Below are 7,170 nucleotides of genomic sequence, written 5' to 3'. Positions count from 1 at the left end.
AATTTTTTATTTTGTTGTGTTGTTTTTTCATACTCTTTGATTGATTTTTTTTAACTTTTCTTTTCTCTTTTCTTTCTTTCAAGTGCTGAGAATGTTGTTAGTTAGGCAATAAGTTGTCATGATGATGATCCTCATCTCAGTAGATATAATCGATAAAGAAGAAAACAAAAAACATCCCCTTAACATGTGAAAAAAGTCTGCATTTATCTTGTAACCATATTAATATTTCTTTGAACTGTCTTATATCAAAGACGTGAGACCATATAACAAATGTAAAGACAGTTGTGTAACTACACATTGCTGCAGCATTGTGCCACAAGGCCATTTTCCATCTCTTCAGACATCACCTGCTTGCAGCTTGTGCTGCTACACAAACATTATGTGCACTGAATGTCCTGGTATGTATTGTTTTCTTTCTTTCTTAAGGTCTACAGCACTGTGAAGAATCAAATATGGCAACTTCACGACTGAAGTTCCTGTCTTTACTTCCCTCATCCTCCACTTAATCCCTCTCTTTCTTCTTCTTTGCCTTTTATTTTTCCTACTGTCTTTTTTTCACTTTCTTGATAAATGTTCCATCGAGCATAAATATTTCACCGCCACATGCAAGTTTGATGGGGACGCCACCATTCTCCCGTCTTCTTAGGATACAGCCTAATTGTGCCATGTGCAGCCACCTCAATGCAAAGCGGTAAAGAGAAGGACATATAGAGTGTGTGTGTGTGTGTGTGTGTGTGAGGTGCTAGAAGAGGTCAGGGGTCACTGGGACATGTGTACACTTCCTAAACTGTACAATAGGCCTACTCTACTATACCGTTGTACTGCATGTGTGTGTGTGTTGAATATAACCAGGTAATCCGGTGTAAACCTGCTCATCTGTGAAAGTGATTCGGACTCCAGCCTGTCCTCTGCATGTCTAATTCCTCTGTGAGCATCATTACTGCCTTGTTGATTAGTGATGCTCTTATTCGTGTTTGTCAAATAGCCGGCAGTGACTGCACGAGGCAGCGCTGCGGGGTGTGAGTGGAAAACAATCTGTGGAAGACAAAATAAAATATGCATATGATACTTGTGACAACATTTGACTGTTTGACGTTGTCATTTCTCATCTTGTTCTCCTCTTTGATTCTCACCTCCATTTGCATCTTGATCTTGCCTCGTTTAAACACAGATGTAAACACTAACAATAGAGTTTTACACATCAGAGATTGCAGTATTTATTTATTTTATTTTTATTTTTTTCAGCCACTTAGTTGAATTTCATATCATATTCTGTGGATCACTGCAGGGACTAATTTGCATGTAAATATATGACACTATGCACACACAAGCAACATTAATTCCCTAAACTGTAATTTAAAATGAACTTCATGCATACCTCAATATAAACCTAACTTTATCCCCAAATCCAAATGTCAGACCAATCCTGAATTCAAATAGTTCACCAGCCCTAAAACATCTGCACACAGTCTTCTTTTTATTCTTTCCTAACTACTCTTTGGTCCTCATTACACACACGCGCACTCCACACACACAAACACATGCTCCCCTGCACACACAGGTGTCGCTTTCCAGCGCGATGAATCTGCAGATGCAGCCTCACCGCATTCGGCGTGCAGCGGCTGACGTCAGGAGCCGAGCGGAGTGAGAGGAGTTGAAATAGGGCAGAGCAGGAGCGGAGCGCTGAGAGGAAAACCAGCCGGAGGAGCTGAAGGATGGCGAGCCGCTGCTGAGAGTTGGGACGCGCAACCCCGTCGCTACAAAACGCAGCTGCCACTGATACACCAGCCCACGTAATTCATCTGAACCCCTTTTAAAACCCTGCCGAGCCGGAGGAGAGGAGTGGGAACTAAAAAGAGCGCAGTTTGGTCACGTCGCTGCGAGGGAAAATCTGTGGCACATTTGCACCAATTTCCCTTCATTTCTGCCCTCTTGCCTCGGAATACCACAGGTAAGGAGGGAGCTGTGTTTACTGATGCGGGATAGAGGGCTCAGAGGGTGCTCACAGGCGCATTTTATTGTGTTTTACAAGTTTGGGTGCTCTGGGTGCATGACGCTGCTGTATCCGTCACTATTTGCATTGGAGTGTGAGTGCATAGAAACTGCAAAGATGATGGCAGTGGCGTGCTTTAATTTTGAATTAGTTTGTGAGTAGCTGAGGAGGGGATGCATCAATAATAGAGAGGAAGCTCCAGAATTTACAGGCAGTGAGATGTGTGTGAGGTGCAGCCTCATAGCGCAGGGCGATGTCAATGACAATCTGTGACAGTGTTTAACTACACTGCCTGGTATGTCGCCTATTGTCTGGCGCAACACGGGGTGCGATTAATCATTCAATATGACCAGATGCCAGCTTATGGTAACCTCACTTAAACCGTGCGGAGGCTCTACCTGCTCGCAAACAACAGGATAGTGTTTGATGAATGGCTTCAGGAGGAGTCCTCTGCCCGGATGCGCCAGGTTTGCTCAAGCAGCAGAGGCACTGGGATGATAACAGAGACACGCACATCCCTCGCTGGGCTCTCTGGCATGGATTCCCGGTCCCAACAACCCCCCCTCTCCAACCTCCCACCCACCCCGTCAGCCAATTTCTTTGGCAGGACGCTGGGAGGACTTCATCTTTTACCGATCAGTGTCTTCTAACGCACATACATCCACTCACTCAGCATGTAGAAACTCTCAGGAATGCAGGGGAGAGACATTCCTAAACAAGACGAGATTTTCTTGTCTGATTGTGTTAAATGAGCTGCTTCAGCGCTCTCCCATGGGAAAATCCTATCAGTGTCACCAGAGAGCCGGCACAGCGGCAGCAAAGCCTCCGTGACGGCCAGCGGAGTGGGAAATGAGGATTGGTCGGTGCGCACGGCGCCGTGATATAGCGTATATTGCGCCGGAGCTCTCCATGGTGCTGAAAACGCTCCAGCCTCTTGCTCCCCTACTCCACTCCACTCCTTTTGCCTTTCCCCCTCCTCGCGCTCCAGCCTCTCTTTCTGGATTTGTTGGATTTCCTCTCCACCTGGAAGCAGATACGGAGCCAACATCCAGCAATAGAATTACGGCCATTCATCACTGTGCTATCTGGGAAAAACTGCTTGTAAATCCCAGCCTTCCAGCTTTATGAGAGCCAGCAGCTCCTCCAACTCTCAACTCAGGCACGTAGTCTCACACACACACACACACACACAAACGCGCACAGACGCACATACATACAGCATGCAAGCACATGCAGAGCCCTGGATCAATATCTCGCCCTGGCTTCTGAATGAGAATATTAATGGCAGCGATTCTAAGCTGGATGTGTTTGCACTGGTTACCTCACAGCAACATGCAACCTTTAGGCATGAGCCTTATAGGGAGGAAATGGAACAAGCAAGCATGCAGACACCAAATGTGGCATATGGCTTCCTGCTGGAGAAGTGACATTTTGTGCTCTTGGATTCAACAGTTGGGTTTTTCATAGCTGAGAGCAGGGGTGAACTTCTAAACACCACTGAGGTTACTTGACTACAATTAAAAGATGATTAAACCAAGTTAAAGAGCACTGCAATGCCAAAATATACACGCAGATCACAGATGAAGTCAGTTTCCAGGCTTGTCTAAATGACGCCTGCAGGTTTTTTTTTTTTTTTTTTGGAGCCACATCATGTCCTGAACCCTGTCAGAGCAGTTCTGACTGCAGCCCACCCTGGGGTCACAGTCAGCGGGTTGAGAAATAATGATGTAGCCCAGAATAGTGACTCAGTCGGGCTTATTACAGTTTGCAATCTGGTGTGTAACTTATTAGCTGTCTCGCGGAGAGCCATTACAGCGCGGTGTCCAGCAGATTATGGCTGCTTGTTGTGCTTCAGAGACAGCCTAATAGTGGGATGACTCACACACTTACAGATTGACACGGAAGACACACTAGCATATAGCCACACTGGTGTATGCGCACACACACACACACACGGAAACCTTTACTGTAACATCCTGTACCTCCCCCTGCGAAGCACTTATAAATCCCTGCAAAAGCCAGAAGCAGCTTGGGTGCATGTGTGCAGTGTGTCATGCGTTTTACTTGGAGAAAGCTAAAAATTTCAAGGATGGCAATAAAGGTCTAATCTTGTGCTGTGTATCCAGGCTGAGGCAGAGCTTTCACACGCTTCTACAGGTCTTGCATGATAGGCTATTCTTAGAGCAGCAGTCTATTTAACTGTGCCTCCAGGCGTGACTTAGACATATCAACATAAGCATGTAATTGACTTTTTGAGAAGCACTGGCAAACTATCAGCTGTAGTCACCTTTTCCTCTTTAAAGCTCTTAAACTGTGTCAATACTTTTGTTTGTTTTACTATTGTTTATAAGGGATAACTGGAGTTTCTAGTAGTTTTTGTCAGAGTTGGAGTGTTGATGTTTGATCGTGGACGAATACAGTTGCACATTAGCCGAACAAAGTGTGCTGAAAATAATGTATGCACATACAAAGCAACCTAGCTCGCTCTGAAATCAATTTAAGAATATGACGAATGTGATGTTTTATTGATCCTCGTGGAGAAATTGTCTTTGCCCAGCTCCTGAGAGGTCAAAGGTCAGGCTCAGCAAGAGAACAGCAGATAGGAGATCAGCGCCTTGCCCCGGGACATTTCAGCTGAGTGAGCGCTTGCTGACACGAGAGGCTGGGAACAGGGTGTTTTGGCAAAAGCGAATTCTCTCTGCCCACCTGACTTTACCGGCTGTGCACATTCCTGAATGCTGAAACAGAGGGAAGCCTGAGTGCTGCAGAAGAATATTCACTGCCTACTTTACATCTTTAACACAAAACAAGCTCAAGCAACACATATGTAGCTCTCAGAGATACCCCACATGCTACTGCGTTCTTGTTTTACGACTAAGGCCTGTTTTCAAGTTGTTCTGTGCAGTGTTTTCAAAGATTTATCTAAAGTTTGCTCAGGTCCAGCAGGTAGATGAAACATTAAAGTTGTGCTTTACAGTGTATTGATTTAAGTCCATTAGAGAGGAAATAAGCTGCAGGACAGAAGATTTTGATGGTTCCAACTGCTATTTCTGTACAAGCCTTTCACAGTGAGCAGTGGCTGAAAAAAAACTAACAGTTTTGTGTGCCAGTTTCAAGTGAATCTTCTTGTGCGTGCACACACGGGCGAGATGTCAAACCAAAAAGTGCTTGTTACTGAAAAACTTTAATGCAAGAAAGGATAGAACAAGGTTCGTTTAAAAGATTTATTTAGAGCGTATGAATTATTAATATGGAGGCAGATATCTGGAGTTTCAGGTGGAGTATACACATGCAAATATCAAACTTGTGTGCAATAGTTTTTTTTCTTAATTCCGACACACAGTGTGACCCAGTCCCTTTTTTATATATTCAAGATAGGTGCTGCCGGCTGTAAACAATCCAGCTATGAAGAGCCCTGGGTGACAAGTCCACTTAAGGTTTAAGGAGAATAAATTACATTTTTCATATCAATTATAATGCCCCACACGTGAACAGTTGAAATGCTTGGCATCACATCGTCTGAACCCCATGCAGAGCTTGTCTAATCAAGAGCAGATTTATTTCCACACAACAAAGCTATCCCCTCCGGTAAACCAAACCCACTTCCTCCCTGTTTTTTCTTCTTCTTCTTTACGCCTGGTGACTTTGATTTGTTTGGCTTTGCAAATTTCCCAAAGAAATATAATGAGGCGCACTCCAAAACAAAGGTAAAAATGCATTACAGATGGTGAGTCACACTCTTATGGGTTGGCTCTTTTGCGATACACTCACGTCCTGATGGGGCTGACGAGATTAGTTTTAAATTGAACTGATGAAACTCTTTCTCATGGGTTTAGCAGGGGGCACAGTGGCACTCACACACACTCATACCCAGAGAAATATAACATGATTAACATGAGGCCTATGACAATGAGAAGCACTTAATATGAATGACACTGAAAGCGAGGAGGACCTGTGACATGCACCGTTAGATTCTGTATCCTTTTTATACCGGAGACATATTACTGTGCCCGTTGGCTCACCTGATGAGTACTCTGTACTCCCCGTAGAGAGCAGGGCCACAAAATGTGGGCAACACGGTTCACTTGAAATTCCGATCACTAATGTTGAACTTCTAGAAATGACCTTTACCGCCGCATCCCACATGAACACAGCAGCTGAGCTCAGAGCATCAGCAGCACAGCTCTGAGCAAATAGTGCTGGCTGCCTCCTCTGCCTGAATGGAGGAAACTGACGAAAGAGTCAGCCGAGAGGGAGAAATGCATAGAGGGGTTACGGAAAGGTCACCTGGCATATCTGTTTTCTGCAGTGAATTTAGTCAGCCATCTGCCTGTCCCTTTTAGGCAGTCAAAGCTAGCCCGGTTTCTTAAAACTTTATAGCGGCGCTTTTGCTTTGAGTTTCTGTTGTTATTTTGCATTGGGAAAGGCGGTGTGATTCAAATCTGTTTGAAATATTACTTAACTCCTTTCAGTAAACAACAAGTGAAAACATTTGACTCGTAAAGTGGAAAGAGTCTGAGACTGAAATTATTAGTGATCAGCTTCCTTTGTAATGGTAATGGTTTGCTGGTAAGGCAAAAGGAGAAGATGAGATACCACTGAGAGACACTGAATCTACAGGAAGATTGAATTCTATCAAGAAGTCTTTAATGTAATGTTCTGATCAGCTTTAATGTAGACTCTGAAAAGTGGTTGAAAGTTCTGAAAATGCAAGTAAGTGGACGTTTGAGTTGAGTCATCTTTTCACACATACTGCTCCTGGTCAGGGTCAAGAATGAAAGTGAGCCATGCTGAAGTCTTTAACCTGATATTTAAAGCTTTATAAAACAAAAATCTGACATTTTTCAATGCCTCCAAAAAATCATATTATGATCACATGACTGTTTGACTTTATTTGCCAATTGTTCATTCAGGCTAGAATGATCAGATACATAGGAAACAGTATATGCATGAACCATACTGTCTCTAAACTACATTGCATGTCACAGTGTAGGATTTGGTGGGAAACCTGATGACACAAAACAAAGACACGACACTTTTCCCTCACAGCTTACTGAGCAAAAGTGCCCAGTGATGTAACAAGTAAAGGTTTTAAGCAGGCTTTAAGAGTACCCTTTGGATTTAGTAATTTGGTTTCACTCATTGCAAACAGCTTTGCTTTTATTTTGAGCTAAAAA

At 43.8% G+C, this 7,170-nt stretch overlaps 1 protein-coding gene across 1 annotated transcript in view; it reads left to right on the top strand.

Annotated features, from left to right (window-relative positions):
- The first annotated feature begins 1,624 nt into the window (after positions 1 to 1,624).
- fstl4 (follistatin-like 4) overlaps positions 1,625 to 7,170 on the top strand; it is a 305,040-nt gene continuing 299,494 nt past the window's right edge. Inside the window, exon 1 of the mRNA XM_049592891.1 lies at positions 1,625 to 1,951. The gene's annotated coding sequence lies outside the window, so the exon portion shown is untranslated. The remainder of the gene's footprint in view (positions 1,952 to 7,170) is intronic.

Source organism: Epinephelus fuscoguttatus, linkage group LG12, assembly GCF_011397635.1.
Source record: "Epinephelus fuscoguttatus linkage group LG12, E.fuscoguttatus.final_Chr_v1".
NCBI classification, from domain to species: domain Eukaryota; kingdom Metazoa; phylum Chordata; class Actinopteri; order Perciformes; family Serranidae; genus Epinephelus; species Epinephelus fuscoguttatus.
This window is presented reverse-complemented; position numbering and strand designations above follow the sequence as displayed.